Genomic DNA, 16,959 nt, shown 5'->3' on the forward strand with positions numbered 1-16,959 from the left:
TAAGGTTGGCACAAATGATTTGCCAGGTGGGCAGGAAGCACCTGTGTGTACTCGTTGCCTTTCACAAATTGGGCTAGAAGTGGAAAGGAGCATACCTATAATCTGATGCAGAGTCTTGTCTGCAGTAAGAATGCAAGTAAATTAACTTTCGCTGACACCTTTTGAATGGAAAGAAAATATAGAAGTTGTATAAGTCACAGACTATTTAAGTGGTTTTATCATGGTATGTTTTTACTTGGTTGTAAAGTGCTTTGGGGCTTTTCTTAGTGAGAATCAATACATAAATTTAATAAACCGAACCAACCAAACCTGACACCATTACCTTTTGATGCAATGACTCGTGTGTTATTGACAGCTACATATAACAACAGATTTCTTGTTTGAGAACAAAAACTAATGGAAATCATAGGACACGGAGGATACAATATTAGGTTCTAAGGGTGGAAGGATAAAGTATACCCTGCAGATGTCATGCTCAAAGTTTCTAATTTAAGTTATAGCTATAACATTAAAAAATACGGTATTTAATGAGATCTGATTAAAACTGCAGTTATCATCGAGTATTTCTGCCAAGGGTTCTCTTGTAGCACTTACAAGGTTTACTGTTGCAGTCCTGTGGCAAAAATCCTGCAAGAAAAGAAAATGGAAATTCATACTGTATATAACCTTTACTATGCAGTCTGAAATTACGGGGAGAAAATGTTAAATATACTGTTTTCATTTTAGCTGTAAACTTTATACACCATTACTGAACAGTACCATAACAACTTTGTATAACAGCAGAAGCAGTTCTTTGTGCTGCTTTCAGATCCTTCCAAAGGCAGCCTTTCTCTTTTTGATCTCTCCTTTCCACCACTCAACCCTTATTCATCATATGAAAGTGAATCAAATTCTGTATCCTAGCCTGTGTTGGCTCATGTGCCAAATGGGAGATGGAGCTTCAGCTGCAGAAATGTTATATGGGATGGAGGCCCACCATAAAACAGCATTTAGGACACTCTATTTCCATTCCTAGCATTGGATTTGTTTGTATGGATGGTTTTTCAATATCATCCCAGCTACTTTTTTGGGATCCCAATATGGATAAAAGCATATAATAAGTGATTTAGATAAGATACACTCAAGTTTCTTGAGACGTATCCTGGGGCTCCCAAGTTCAGTCAAGTATACACACAATGAAGGGACGTGGGTGGCACTGTGGGTTAAAACACAGAGCCTAGGACTTGCTGATCAGAAGGTTGGCGGTTTGAATCCCCGTGACGGGGTGAGCTCCTGTTGCTCAGTCCCTGCTCCTGCCAACCTAGCAGTTTGAAAGCACGTGCAAGTAGATAAATAGGTACCGCTCCGGCAGGAAGGTAAACGGCGTTTCCGTGTGCTGCTCTGGTTTCGCCAGAAGTGGCTTAGTCATGCTGGCCACATGACCCAGAAGCTGTACGCCGGCTCCCTTGGCCAATAAAGCGAGATGAGTGCTGCAACCCCAGAGTCGGCCACAACTGGACCTAATGGTCAGGAGTCCCTTTACCTTTATACACACAATGAACTATTGGGTGTGGGCTAGCCCTAAAAACAACTGGTTGTGTTGCCATTTTCATTGCCAACCTTTGAGTCTGCTTTCTGACTTACTTAAGGACTCTTATAAATCCAGATGGTTCTAACTCTGCAAAATTCGATCTATTGGTATCAACCAATAGATTCTTCAACTTATTGTGATTACCTTTTTCCTGCCAGAGAGGATGGTAAATGCTTGTGGTTTTATGTGTCCGGGCTCAAATGCATCATGTGTGGCTGGGATGTGGAGAAGGGAACATTTGCTCCTCCACCTCAGACAACAAAGAGACAGCGAGAGAGAGGGTGGGAAGATGTTGGTGCAGTGTAGGATGAAGTTTTAAGTTCTGCATGTATTTATTGCTTGCAAGTTCACCTCTTGTGACTACCAATATATGGCTGACACTGGCGTAGCTGGCGTTTAGAGGTCCCACTGCCCACATACCTATTGCATTGGCACAAAGTCATTGCTAAAAATCAGGTAGCCAGAATGGCAATATGTACAAACTGGGGAAATGCCATCCCCCCTTCTGGAGATTCTGTTTAAGGCAAAATCTGGAACACGGCAAACATGAGGAAATGGGTGGATTTGGACAGAGTGAGAGAGTGTGGGCAGCAAGATGCCAAATTTAACAAGATGTTGAGTTTGTTTATCTCGTATTGGAACAATGAAGTACAGCATTTGGCAAATCCACCCTCTTTGCTGGGGGATGTTTAAAGACTGGGAGTACCGATGAGTTAGACTGAATCTAAAGCTGATAAAGAAAATATTATTAAGAATGTATTGAATTGAAATAGCAAATATAAATACTGGATGTAGTTATTTATTGACAAATATATATTCCATTTATTATAATTTTAGAGGCTTGCATATTGGATTAAATATTACATATTTGATTAAATATATAGAATTCTATATTATCCATACAGCTTTCCATATGTATATTTCATTTTTTTTAAAAAAAATGATATTTAGGCTACCTATGCAAGAGAGTTCTTAAATTAGCTCCGCACGCAAAATTCTACCACAGTTCTTATATCACCATTGCTCCGCTCCCCCCTCACTTTTAAAGCAGCAGCTATTTTTATTCCCACTTCTGAGACTAGTAGCAGCTGGCTAGCGCCATTCAAGCCCTCAAATATCCTTTTAACATTCCAGTTTGTTTGTTTTTTTGACAAACTCCCCAAATTGCAGGAATTCAAAAGTACATGTTGCCCATGACTCCTGGCTTAGGAGCAATTTAAACTGTAATACAGGCATTTCTGGCAGCAAACTACATTCAATGGAGCTAGCTGAGGAGTGTGAGGCTTGTGGGAGAAAACGCATTGCAATTTGTAATGCAGATCTTCCTTGATTCTCTGCAGGATTTCACAAATCCCTCACGGTAGACACAGCAGGGAAATTCTTACCTTTCACATTTCTACAGTGCAGGTTCTCAGAGAGGTCCTTGAATAACGCCATACGATACAATCTACTTTATGAGCTGGTGTCCTGCAACTGCAATGTATATCGTTTCTTCGATGTTTATATCTTTGCAGGGTCCGCACCTAAATTTTAGGCAAGGAATTGGGCTTTGTTTTGTTTATGTTTTTAAAGTCTAAACACAAAATTGATGGCTGGCTTTCATATCCTGGCATTTTTATTTCTATTTTAATGCTATTTTGAGTTCTTTACTTGCACAGTAAGAGAAATGGAAAGAGACTGTTAAATAGATTGGCAGGAGCCTGCACAACTGGAAAAGATTATTCGTGTGACTGGCAGTTATAAAAAAAAGGTAAAGGACCCCTGACAGTTAAGGCCAGTCTCGAACAACTCTAGGGTTGCAGCGCTCATCTCGCTTTACTGGCTGAGGGAGCCGACGTTTGTCCGCAGTTTTTCCAGGTCATGTGGCCAGCATGACTAAGCCGCTTCTGGCGAACCAGAGCAGCGCACAGAAACGCCGTTTACCTTCCCGCCGGAGAGGTACCGATTTATCTACTTGCACTGGCATGCTTTCGTACTGCTAGGTTGGCAGGAGCAGGGACTGAGCAACGGGAGCTCACCCCATTGCGAGGATTCGAACCACCGACCTTCCGACTGGCAAGCCCACAGTGCCACCCGTGTGGGACCAAATTTTCATAGATGCTTGGCAGCCATGTAATCTCAGCAGGTACTAAAAACTGCACCATTTGTACTCCATTGTAGGGGTGAGACGTCCCCCCCAGGGGGCCACATATAATGGTCAGGGACTGCACTAAGGTGGTGGTGGGTAATTCTCTCTCCCCCCCTCTCTCACAGACACACACACATACCCCACTAATTTCTTTTTACTTCCTCCTCCATAGATGGGAGTGCATTTCTGGTAAACTGGAGGGGAGCTTGATTCCTCAGCCCCTCCCAAGGTGAGCTAAGCCTGGCCTAGTCTATTGACTTAATCCCTTTGTGCATTAATTAGACTTAAGCATGTTGGTTATATGATGCAAGTTATTCCCGCAGTTGGGAGAAGGGTGAAGAAGTTGCACCATCTGTCTCCATCCTTTCCCTCCTGACTGCAGATTTATTTAGAGTTTAAAACACTGTTTAAACTTTAGAGCCGCTCACCCCATCAACTTGGGCCCCAGATCCAAGTTGGGTTGACACTGAATGCGCATGGATTAGTGTGTTTGTGTGCTAGTAATCATGAGCCTTTGCCACTATCAATGCTTTCCCCACTGATTTCAGGGCTGCCCCTGTTTGGCTTGCACTATATTGGGGAAAGGGTACTATTATATGGCTGTAGGACCTTCAGCAGAGACTTTGTGACAATGGCATCAGCATTTATGCGGTTGTTTGCACTTCTCACCCTTTTTCCCAGCAATGAGAGGGGAAAGAATATTGATGGGTAATGAAGAGACTGCACAATTTTCTTCGGGATCAGCACAAAGTTACACATAGCACAGGTGTGCTTTTAACAGAGATAAATTTGGAAAGTTTGCATTGATTAATTACTCTCAAGTTCTCACATTCATCTGCCTAGTGTGAAAAGAACCGGGATCAAGCTTATATACAGAGACACACATTTGTGTATGCATTATCATGCATACACATTATATTTTTTTAAAAAAAAATGTTTAAACTGAGGAATAAGTAGCAAATGCTAGCCATTTGAATAATTTTGCTCCTCAGGAGCCAATTAACAACAAATGTCAACAGCCACATTACCAATTAAATTTATTGGACTGGTTAATTCTGTGTCTAGCTTAGGTTCTAGAAGGTTATTTTGTAGGGGTTGGAGGTGGGGTAGACGTGTTATAACACTAGAGAAAACAACCAAGTAGTAAAATGAGAAATCAGGACCAAATATTTAGCCCCATGGGCCTATCTTTTAGATCTAGGAACCTAGCAGCTACATGGAGAGCTTCTGTGTTGCAGTCCATACACTGATTATTAATCTAATTTAAATTGTCCAGTTTTTCTCTTTCCCAAAGTTCCCATTTTCCATTGCAGTTTATTTCTTTGAGGCCCTGATGGGGAATCTCAGGGCCAGGGTCCTCCTGGCTTCTCAATCTGGCCCTTAGAACTGTTCCCAGGACACATCCCTCACCAGGGTGCTTAAGGATGTGCAAGTATATGCAGAAACTAGTCTACTGTACAAAAGTTGCTCCACTCACTTTTACCCACTGCTGCCATGTGACATCCCCATGCCCCTCCTTGAAGGTTGCTCAAAAAGGAATGAAGCCCTCTGGCAGAAAAGAGTCCCCCATCACTGCTTTAAAGTAATAACACATTCACCATAAAAACAAATCACTTCTGAGTAAATGCAAAACTTCCCATAAGCCAACTTGAGGGACTTCCTGGAGCACAGTGCATGGAGCCTTGATTGAAGGGGGAATCAGTGGGAACCCAAGGCATATACGAAACCCAAACATTCCTAAGCAGTCAGTTGATAAAACGCAAGAATTTGATGTGCTAGCCACACCAACTCAAACTTCAACTCAAGTGGCTCTTGGGAGAGGGTACATCACACAGAGGTATTCAGGAACACCAGAAGATGCCTTATGTTAGGGTTGTTGCAATGGAATTCTTGATCCTGTCCTTGTGCAGAGTATAAATGAATGCTGCCCATCACAAGAATGACTTTCAAAGCTTTACTGGAAACTGTCCTAAAACAGATACAAATAAATGTTACAAGATGCGAAGTAACACATTGCTACTTTTTCTTTTTTTACAAGCTAGCAATGAAGCCCTGTCTTCTTTAGAGTCCTTAAAACAGTTCTATAAACTTTCCTCTCTCTGATCCCAGAGAGACAGATATCCTAAGCAACTTGTTTTTTCACCATCACAGAGTTTAGCTTCAATAGCTACTAGCTCCATTGCTGTTTGTTTGTTTTTTAAACCACTTTGGTTCCACCTTCCTTCTGTGAAAGATCTGCAGCCTAAAGACTGAAAAGGAAACATCCAACCTTTTCTGCCGCATTTGCCAGAGTGTAACCTCCTGAGCCTAATGCAGCCTTCCCTCTGCAAAATGTTTTCAAACACAATGCATACAAACATTACATTTTGAGCATATTAAGTTCTATCTTTAACACCTTAAACTGAATCAGGCCATTGGTCCATTTAACTCAGTACTTTTGACACTGACCGGCAGCAGATCTCAAGTGTTTCAGGCAGGGATCTCTCCTAGCTCTACTTGGAAACACCAGGGACTGAGCCTGGGACCTTCTGTATGCAAGGCAGGTGCCCCACCACTGAGCTATGGCACTGCAACACTGAGATCCCCCTTTTTTAATTTTTTGGCCAAAATATGCTGGGTATTGAGCTTGGGATCTTCTGCATGCAAAACATGTACTCTGCTTCTGAGCAGTTCCCCCTTCCTGTGAGCAGGTTAAAGTCATTAAGGTAACTATAGCTGGCTGATGAGTTTGACAGCCTCTGCATTCCCCCCCCTCCAGTCAACATATTTAAGTGCTGGTGTTTGAGCTGTTATTGCCGTGGTACACCTCATTTCTATTTACAATGTGCCCATTTCTATCCAACAGGAGAAAAAGAGATAGAGTGAAATGATTTCACAAAATTGCAGGAAGGAAATGCATAATGTAATTGAGAATACAATAAATGGCACTGCCCAGACTAACATGCTGCATTCTTCACTCTAATTAGCTCCTTTGGAGCAGAGCAGATTGCTTTCAATAAGCCCAAGAAAATTGAGTTTGATTCACTGGAGACAATCTGGGTTCAGTGGTTAACCTCACAGCCTTTAACAAGGGAACTTCTTAAGGATACACAACAGTAACGAGTGAACTTGTCAATAGAAATTGGGGGCAATGTCAGGATTTGACCTGGTTTCAGATGGAAACAGCTCTTGGAGGGAAAATTTGGACAAGAGAGGGGAACAGTGGCTATTTCAGCACATTGGAATGGAATGGAATTGTACGTTTTGCAAAATGGAAGTCATGTGTGACAGAGATAAAGGCTCCATCCTGCTCAAACAGCTTTGTATTGTGTTGCTACTGTCTTACCATAGATGTGTGTTTATTATGAATGCCTAACTTATACCAGTGAAAAGTAGGTCTCTAATAATATTTAATCAAACCGTTGGCCAGAGGACCAGCTGTGGCAAGGAGCTTGCTTTCTCCTCCAATCAGAAGAGAGCTTCAATGTTTCATTTCCTTAGCAAGAGGAAGGACAACATGGTTCTAATGATACAGATATGAGTGGCTCTCTTCAGATGATCATGTGTATTACTTCCCATACTTCAGAATGTGGTAAGTTACCCATGGTGTCTTTATCACCCTCCTGCTCATTCTATGTAGAAGAGGCCCTGAACTTCTGCCCCAAAGTGCTACCCTGATGGTACCACTAGTTGGAGAAAAAATAGTGGCAGTAGTGGCAAATTGAGATGGTGGCATATTGGGATGAGAAGAGAAGGGACGGCATGGAGATAGCTCCTGGCTAACAAACTCAGCTTGCTTCTTAATGTTGCAGTCCTGTGCACACGTCAGTTGGGGTAAATCCCATTGAACTCACTTACTTATGAGTAGAGTTGTACAGGATTGTGTTGCAAAAATGGACCCAAACAAATGATTCCCAACAAGCAAGAATGGGCCCTTTTGTTCTGTACAGGTTCATTATAAACATGCAGTATGATTTAAAAGTAAGCTTTGAAGAGTCGTTGTTATATATTGTTGTACTTTGTATTTTGGGTCTATGGACTGCAATAAAAACACTGTGTGTGTATACTGAAATTGTCTTCTGCAAACATGTCACACATAGCTTGAGAGTTCCAGATTTGCTACTTGGGTTTCTTTCTTTTGCAGTTCTGGAAGGGGTGGTGAAGGTCACACAAAGTAAACACTTCTGCTATTTGTATTAAGCATAAGAACTTAATGTCATGGTCTGGCCTACGGCTGAGGACGTCGGGACCGGGGGCAAGATGGCGGGGTGGGAGAGGGAACGAGGGTCCAGAAGTCAGGGGTCCAAGGGTCAGGAAGCAAGGAGTCACAAAGTCAAGGGTCTGAGGGGCAAGAAGCAAGGAGTCACGAAGTCAAGGGTCCAAAGATGAAGAAGCAGGGAGTCAGGAAGCCGAGGTCTGAGGATCAGGAAGCAAGAAGCCACATGCAGCAAGGCAGGAAACGTGTTGCTGTGGCAAAGAGCTGAAGGGAAATGTTGCCCCAACCCAACCACCACATTAAGATGGGAAAGGAACTGTAACCATTCCGGTCCGTAGAGAAGATGAGAATCTTTGAACAGCAGCTCTTAATACATTGCTTTAAGAATGTTCACCTCACGTAGCGAAGTCGTTTTTAGCATCCTGCAATTAACCTGAAGGAAGATCTGGCAGCAGTTGTGGAGGTGGGCAGAGGGAGGCGGGGGAGGGAGAACCTAAAGAATAAGGGATCTGTTCATGTCATGGAACCAAACATTTGGAGAAGAGCTTTTAAGCAAGATCGATGCCTATAATGAGAAAAGGGTTTAAAAACCAGCAAAGCAATAATGCACATATTAGCTTTTTGATTGAGCGTGCTGATATCTTCCTCAAAACAATTATGCCATTCATCCTGTAACAAACATAATGACCCTGATAGACTCGCACGGGAAGCTTGAGTCAATCAATCCCAACCTCTTATTCAGATAGACACCAAGCACTGAGGCGGGCCAGCCCTGCTTCCTTGCTGCTCTTTTATTTGCTTCTTGACACATGCCATTAAGGCCTAAACTTTACGGAAATGTTGCCCTTTTTGCTTCCCCCCTCGAACAACCCCACCCCCCTCTCTCCAAAGCCTAATTGACTCCTCTAAACAATATATTATCAGGCTAATGATTTGTTCTTGTAGCCTGGAGAGTTTCCGACTGTGTTTTCTTTTGAGAAATGCATAAATTGTAGCCCCATAATCCTATCGGGAAGGTTTTTAATAAGACATGACATTTCAGAAAAACTAAAGCAAAGGACGGGGTGTCTGCCACTCTATGGGCATTGTGCTCAGGCCTCAGCGCTTAATCTAAGATATTGAATGCCAGCTGCCAAATTGTGTCTGTAACATTTGACTGTGCAATGCGGTATGGTTTTAATATTCATCAGAGAGCTTCAATACAGGCTGACAGTACAGAGTACACTGCTATTATTACAAAATGATTTCTGGGCCTTGAGGGAACTTGGTACCATGCTGACTGAAGCCATATAGCTAAGTACTGAAGTACATGGCAGCTTTGTATTCAAAGTACCTTTGCCATCTTTATTCATCCTTGGAAGAAGGGATGTGGGTGGCGCTGTGGTCTAAACCACTGAGCCTCTTGGGCTTGCTGATCAGAAGGTTGGCGGTTCGAATCTGCACGATGGAGTGAGCTCCTATTGCTCAGTCCCAGCTCCTGCCAACCTAGCAGTTCGAAAGCATGCCAGTGCAAGTACAATGGTACCTCAGGTTACGTACCTAATTCGTTCCGGAGGTCTGTTCTTAACCTGAAACTGTTCTTAACCTGAAGCACCATTTTAGCTAATGGTGCCTCCCACTGCCGCCGCGCCACCAGAACACGATTTCTGTTCTTATCCTGAAGCAAAGTTATTAACCCGAGGTGCTATTTCTGGGTTAGCAGAGTCTGTAACCTGAAGAGTATGTAACCTGAAGCGTATGTAACCTGAAGCGTATGTAACCCGAGGTACCACTGTAGATAAATAGGTATCACTGCAGTGGGAAGGTAAACGGTGTTTCCATGCACTCTGGCTTCCATCACAATGTCCCATTGCACTAGAAGCGGTTTAGTCATGCTGGCCATATGAACCGGAAAGCTGTTTGTGGACAATCACCGGCTCCCTCAGCCTGAAAGCGAGATGAGCACCACAACCCATAGTCACCTTTGGCTGTACTTAACCATCCAGGGGTTCTTTACCTTTTTTACCTTTACCTTTACCTTCGTTGGAATAGCCCTACAAAGTTAATCAATGTTCCCCTTTTACAATGGTGAAATTAAGGCTGAGAAATACCAGTTTGCTCCCAGCCAGTGTTCGCTCTAGGTTTTGGTGGCAAGAAGACACTCTCCATTCTTGGGGGGGGGGGTCCTTGGTGGGTCTAGCTCCTCATTGCAGCTGGTCATGGAAGCAGAGAATTGTAGAGTTGGAAGGGATCCCATGAGTTGAAGGAGCTGCGTATGTTTATCCTGGAAAAGAGGAGATATGATAGCCATCTTCATGTGGTAACATGGAGACGGTTTTTTTCACTGTTGTCACCAGTGTTGTGGAATGCCCTCCCTGCTGAAATAAGAGAGTCCCCATCAGTATTGGCATTCTACCAGTTCCTGAAGACACACCTCCCATGAATTGATTGTGATTTCATTGTTTTAACTGTTCTAATTATTATGTTTTTAATTATTTGTTTTATTGTATAATTTAATTAAGGATGCTTTAATGTTATTTTGCCTTTTAATTATGGATTGATTTTGGAGTTGTAAACCTCTTAGAAGATATTTTGGTATATAAGCAGTATATAAATTAATAAATAATAACACTAACTGGATAGGCCAGAGATTGACCTTCTGCATGGAGGTCTACCATCAACCTAAACCCCATCCCCAAATGCATATATAATTGCATGGAGAGGGAGAAGATGGGTGACCAACAGGAATCATGCTGCCTTTTGTTTACAGATATTGCTGGCGTCTGACCGGATACCAAAATCTGGTTGTATATTAGCCACAGGGGAACTAGAAAATATTTTTCCAGATCCAATATTAGGTGTCCACAGCAACATCTATCTGATATCATAAAAATCTCTGTGCAAACTTCCCTGAAAGAGAGGGGAAAGTGCAAAGGTACCAAATATTAAGAAGATATTAAAGCTCACTTGAGGTTTCAAGATTTATTGAATGGAAGGGTAAATATTGAGAGAGATTAAGAAAGATTATAGAGAGGTTATCGGGTCATTGTTGACTCAGTGGGAAACGAATCACACTATTCACTCGAATCAGTGCATGGGACTAGGCAAGAGGAGGAAGAAAAGGTACCCTGCCCAGCTAGCAGACACAGAACGAAAGGAATCTTAGAGAAATTTAATTCAGTAGATGAATTAAAGCTGAATCCATAACATTCACATCTTCCATCGTCTGAAGTTGGTGCTCATCAAAATTTTGCAATGCAGTTCTTCAAGCAATATTTATAAAAGTGTATATATTAGGGGAAGGTTTGCATTAAAATGAAGATATTAGTGAATTAAGGGACACGGGTGGCGCTGTGGGTTAAACCACAGAGCCTAGGACTTGCTGATCAGAAGGTTGGCGGTTCAAATCCCCGCGACGGGGTGAGCTCCCGTTACTCGGTCCCTGCTCCTGCCCACCTAGCAGTTCAAAAGCATGTCAAAGTGCAAGTAGATAAATAGGTACCACTCCGGTGGGAAGGTAAACGGTGTTTCCGTGCGCTGCTCTGGCTCGCCAGAAGCAGCTTTGTCATGCTGGCCACATGACCCGGCAGCTGGATGCCAGCTCCCTCGGCCAGTAAAGCGAGATGAGCGCCGCAACCCCAGAGTCGGCCACAACTGGACCTAATGGTCAGGGGTCCCTTTACCTTTTATTAGTGAATTACTGCTTGCAGAAATGTGTACATTAATCAAAACGACATAGAACAATGTATTTAATCAGATAAATCTGCACGTTTACAGGCTTCTATAGGCATGGCAGCACAGAACAGTCCATTGTTTGGTGCAGGTGGTATAACATCTAAAGGCTCTTGTAGGCCAGATTAGGTATTGCAGGACCTGTGCAACTGCCACTGAAAGCTGCAGTCCTGTACATTTGCCTCCAATTTTCCCCTATAATGTCTACAAAATGCATGGCATACATGGCATGAATGATGTTACTTTCTCACACCAGCTCCACTTCATTGACTGTGGAGGTGAGAAACTTGCAACATGATGATATCATGCTGTGACATTAGCAGTGAAGGCAAGAAGAGGAGAGATGTGTCATGAACACATCTGCCCCAAGTAGAGAGGCACAGCATAAGTTAAGAAGCAGCCAGCAGGAGGGAAGCTTGCATTCCCCTCAGACAGTGGGGAGCAGTCGGCTGTCTGCTCCCCTCCCCCCCCCCCCGACAATGAAAGGAACGCAGATAAGATGCTAGCAGAGGGCGGGATGGAGAGAAGCCAACTAGCTCAAGAAGCACAGGCAGGCTCAGAAAGCAGGAGGGGGGATATTTCCTCACCGGAAGAGGAGGCAATTAATCCTATGAGCCCAAGGAGTAGATGGATGGGAAAGACAGGAAACAAAACCAGAAACGTAAGGGTCATAGGTTCAGGATATTCTGCAGAAGCAGGAAGAACTCATCAGAAGGGTCAACTGAATTGTAAGTTACGGAAGCTCCAATAGAGCTTCCAAGGCTGGTTGTTTGTTTTGGAATAAATCTTCAAGCTAATTACGATTTGTGTGCTGTGTTATCAAGATGGCAGCCTGGGCTCCTGACAAGATGTGGCATCTTCCATCATCACATGTCATAATGTCTAGTTCTGACTGGACTAACACATCTTGAGAAAGACTATGTTCTAACCACATTCCAATTCATAGATTTTGGCTTGAGATTTGTCAGATCTGTCTATTCCTGTGTGAACCTGCATGCATATCATGGGCAACTTCTGATGCCCTATTCCAGGTCCCCCTGCTGCTGTCTCCAGAAACAAGAAGTTGATTCCAGAGAGCATTCCATACATGGAGAGCTGCTGCAGAAAAGGCCCATTCTCATGTTGCCACCCTCCGAACCTCTCATGGAGGAGACACATGGAGAATGGCCTCAGAGGATGATCTCAGGGTCTTGGTAGGTTCATATGAGGAGAGGCAGTCCTTGAAGTATTGCGGTCCTAATACTTAATGGGTCAAAACCAGCACTTTGAATTGGGCCTGGAAACTAATTGGCAGTTAGTGCAGTCTGACCAAGATCGGTGTAATATGCTCAAACCTTCTTGCCCCCGTGAGAACCTTGCTGCCGAATTCTGCACAAGCTGAAGTTTCCGAACTGTCTTCAAAGACAGCTTTATGTATAACACATTGCAATACAGTGGTGCCCCGCATGACGAATGCCTCGCAAGACGGAAAACCCGCTAGACGAAAGGGTTTTCCATTTTTGAGCTGCTTCACAAGACGATTTTCCCTATAGGCTTGCTTTGCAAGACGAAAACGTCTTGCGAGTGTTCCGATTTTTTTTTGCTCCCCCCCCTTTTTCTAAGCCGCTAAGCCGCTAATAGCCTTTTAGCCGCTAATCCGCTAATCCTTTAATAGCCGCTAAGCCTTTAATAGCCGCTAAGCCTTTAATAGCCGCTAAGGCTTTAATAGCCGCTAAGGCTTTAATAGCGCTAATCCGCTAAGCCGCTAATAGGGTTGCTTCACAAGACAAAAAAACCGCTAGACGAAGAGACTCACGGAACGGATTAATTTTGTCTTGCGAGGCACCACTGTATTTTATTTTGTGGCATTTTGTTATTGCTTTGCTTTGGTTATATTACTTTTATTTATTTTTATTTTTGGTAAACCGTTCTGAGAGCTTTGGCTGAAGAGCACCTGCTAAATACTGCAAGCAAGCAAATAGTTGATACTCAACTTCTCACACATGCATAGCCACTCCATTTTGCTTTATGAATTCGCACACAACATAGACATGTGTTAGTAGACAGATATGGTGAATTTAGCATATCCAGTGCAACACAGGCAATTAGGATGGTGATGGATGTTTTAAGGGCTCCACTAGCCCGATGCCATGCACATTGAACTTGATTAGCATTGTGTCCACTGTTTGCATTGTCAGCTCACATATGCCTGTCGTCTTGTACAGCTTCCTCAAGCCGGCGTTCCAAAATGATGCACATGTCACATCAAAGCAAGCAATGTCAACTTGCATTGCATTACATCCTATGACATGCTGTGATCTTATGTAACTGAACACAGCACATTCTGTCATTTTACACGACAGGATTAAAGAGCAGGGAAATTATCTTAAAATAGACCACAACACATTATACAAAGCTATCTCTATCTTTTCCTACCTTCCAAGATTACAATTATCCATTAGGCGGCACAGGCACACAGGAAACTTGACTGAGAATGGGACTGCCCTGGGTAGACTAGTTTGAAGTTACTTGGTCCTTTGTCCATCTCCAAGTCCACAGCATCTGAATGGCATCACGCTGACTACCCCTGAAATACACTAATATATAAGTTGAATCCTGAAGTTGAATCCTGACAAGACAGAAGTACTGTTCTTGGGGGACAGGGGGCGGGCTGGTGTGGAGGACTCCCTGGTCCTGAATGGGGTAACTGTGCCCCTGAAGGACCAGGTGCGTAGCCTGGGAGTCATTTTGGACTCACAGCTGTCCATGGAGGCGCAGGTTAATTCTGTATCCAGGGCAGCTGTCTACCAACTCCACCTGGTACGCAGGCTGAGACCCTACCTGCCCGTGGACTGTCTCGCCAGAGTGGTGCATGCTCTAGTTATCTCCCGCTTGGACTACTGCAATGCGCTCTACGTGGGGCTACCTTTGAAGGTGACTCGGAAACTACAGCTAATCCAGAATGCGGCAGCTAGACTGGTGACTGGGGGCAGCCGCCGAGACCACATAACACCGGTCTTGAAAGACCTACATTGGCTCCCAGTACGTTTCCGAGCACAATTCAAAGTGCTGGTGTTGAGCTTTAAAGCCCTAAACGGCCTCGGCCCAGTATACCTGAAGGAGCGTCTCCACCCCCATCGTTCTGCCCGGACGCTGAGGTCCAGCGCCGAGGGCCTTCTGGCGGTTCCCTCATTGCGAGAAGCCAAGCTACAGGGAACCAGGCAGAGGGCCTTTTCGGTAGTGGCGCCCGCCCTGTGGAACGCCCTCCCATCAGATGTCAAAACGATAAACAACTACCTGACATTCAGAAGACATCTTAAGGCAGCCCTGTTCAGGGAAGTTTTTAATGTATGATATTTTAGTGTTTTTTTGGTTTCTATGGAAGCCGCTCAGAGTGGCTGGGGAAACCCAGCCAGATGGGCGGGGTACAAATAATAAATTATTATTATTATTATAACCACTTCCAAACCACAGCAGTAAAAATAATAAAACAGCAGCATGTCCAAAACCTGTATCAGTTTTATTTATTTATTTTAAAATGTGGGTTTTTAAAAGTCTTTTAAAAGTGGAACCTGGTTTATCAGGGCAAATGGATCACTGCCCCACCAATCTTAGTCTACCCTCAGCCTCACAATCACAGTCATGAGGCACCATCATGTTCTACCTTGGGTTGACAGGCTGTGGGGAATGAGAAGGAGGGTGAAGAGGAGTATGGGGTGTGGGGGCTCATGCAGCAGAGCAGACGTAAGATGAGGGAGTCCTCCTCTTTCTCTGAATCTGGCAGCTCTGGCTGGAGAGGCCATTCACATAAGACATGGGGATCTCATGAGTAAGCTCAACACACCTTGCCTTTAAATGTTTGGTGGGTGGGCATAAGAACCCATTGGGACAACTCAATAGCTCCCATGTGGTCTGGGAACCTTTTGCCCTAGTTTTGAACTCAGGACCTCCTGCTCCTAGCTCTGCTAGTCCTGTCATTCAAATGCTTAGTCAGAACCTTGGAGCTGGTATAACTCCGAGTCTGTTGGTGAGTCTGAGCCATTATGCTGCCTCAACAAAAATCTCTTCCCTCCGTTGAAGAGCCTCTACCATTGTGTTTTGGATGTGTCAGGACATAGCTCAAGCTCCTGAATTGGGCACCAGCAACTCAGCTTCCAGTCCATTGATTCCTGGCCAGCAGAAAAATTATTTTACTTGTCTTGATAGTCATATTCAACCATTAAGTTTCAGGAAGGCCTCTCCTCCTTCCGGAGGGGAGGTGTTGTGGGCGGGAGACGACTCCCGCGTCACGCAGGGAGCGTTATGCCCCCTGCCCCATCCACATGGCTGGTGTGCCACTCCTCCCGGCTGAGCACCCAATCGGGCGGCTTGGTGGGAGCGTGGTTTGCTGCTCAAGACGCAGCCGCGCCAGCCATTCAGCCCCTTTGCTCACCTTCTCGTCGCGAGTCACCCACCCACCACTCCCTTAGGGTTTGGGGCTTAGTTTTTCTCTTGACCTTGCTATGGACCTATGGTTGGTTGCCCTGGTTGCCCAGGGGGCCTGGTAGGGATTTTTCCAACCAGCATTAGGCCTTTTGGTTTTTTTCGCCTACCTCGTAGCAATCATCACAACTTTCTTGGTATTGGGCGGTTAGGCATTGGAATGTGTTGTTGGTGTGTGGAAGGGCAAGGTGTGGCCATCACCTACCCCTTCCAATTTGGGTATTCCATTAAAGGAACCCAGCGGTTGTGTATCCTGTCTGATGCCTGTGTGACGGGGGGCCATGGCACGACCCTCGGTGACATCAGGGGAGAGCTTATAGTTGTATTAGCATCAACAGGCTCCCCCTACTAGTGGTTAACCCCCTCTTCAGACTCACCCCTCTTCAAGTGGCTGGATTCAAATTTTCCATGGTCTAATGCCTAAGCCAATACCTTCTCACTTGTTGTAATTAATGAAGTTGTTGCCTTTTCTTGCCCATTAACCTTATATTCTGTGTCAACGTGTCTTTATTCCACCAAGCGGGGGTCAGGTCTTCGAACCACAACAGCATGCCTTTGAATACTGATCGCAGAATAGGGCTGTTTTCTTTGTTGAAGTAAGGGTAGCAAAAATGCAACTAAGAAGCTCACATCATAAAAATTTCCTTGGAAATTAAACCAATGTCCAGACTTTAACATTCAAAAACTTTACTTGCAGAAACTGATAGTTATACAGCGGATGAATTAAAACGTAACATTTACAGTCACGTGCTTTTCCAATCATGGGTTTACAGTTTCTTCTTCTAACTTCCCAACAACCAGATTTTCCTCTCTTTCCAGAGCTCAGCACTCAGCCTTCCATATCTTAATTAGGCCATGCCTTGCAGCACCTATGAGAGATTTCCATTTTTACTT

The 16,959-nt window shown here is 44.1% G+C and overlaps 1 long non-coding RNA gene across 1 annotated transcript; it reads right to left on the minus strand.

Annotated features, from left to right (window-relative positions):
* Window positions 1-544: 544 nt before the first annotated feature.
* Window positions 545-16,468, minus strand: LOC308570330. The gene is made up of 3 exons (XR_014001131.1): window positions 15,428-16,468; window positions 14,020-14,170; window positions 545-627 (listed from the first exon to the last, which is right to left on the minus strand). It is a non-coding gene; the product is annotated as an uncharacterized lncRNA (long non-coding RNA).
* Between the last annotated feature and the right edge of the window lie 491 nt (window positions 16,469-16,959).

This window comes from Podarcis bocagei, assembly GCF_964188305.1.
Source record: "Podarcis bocagei genome assembly, chromosome: 12".
Classification (NCBI taxonomy): domain Eukaryota; kingdom Metazoa; phylum Chordata; class Lepidosauria; order Squamata; family Lacertidae; genus Podarcis; species Podarcis bocagei.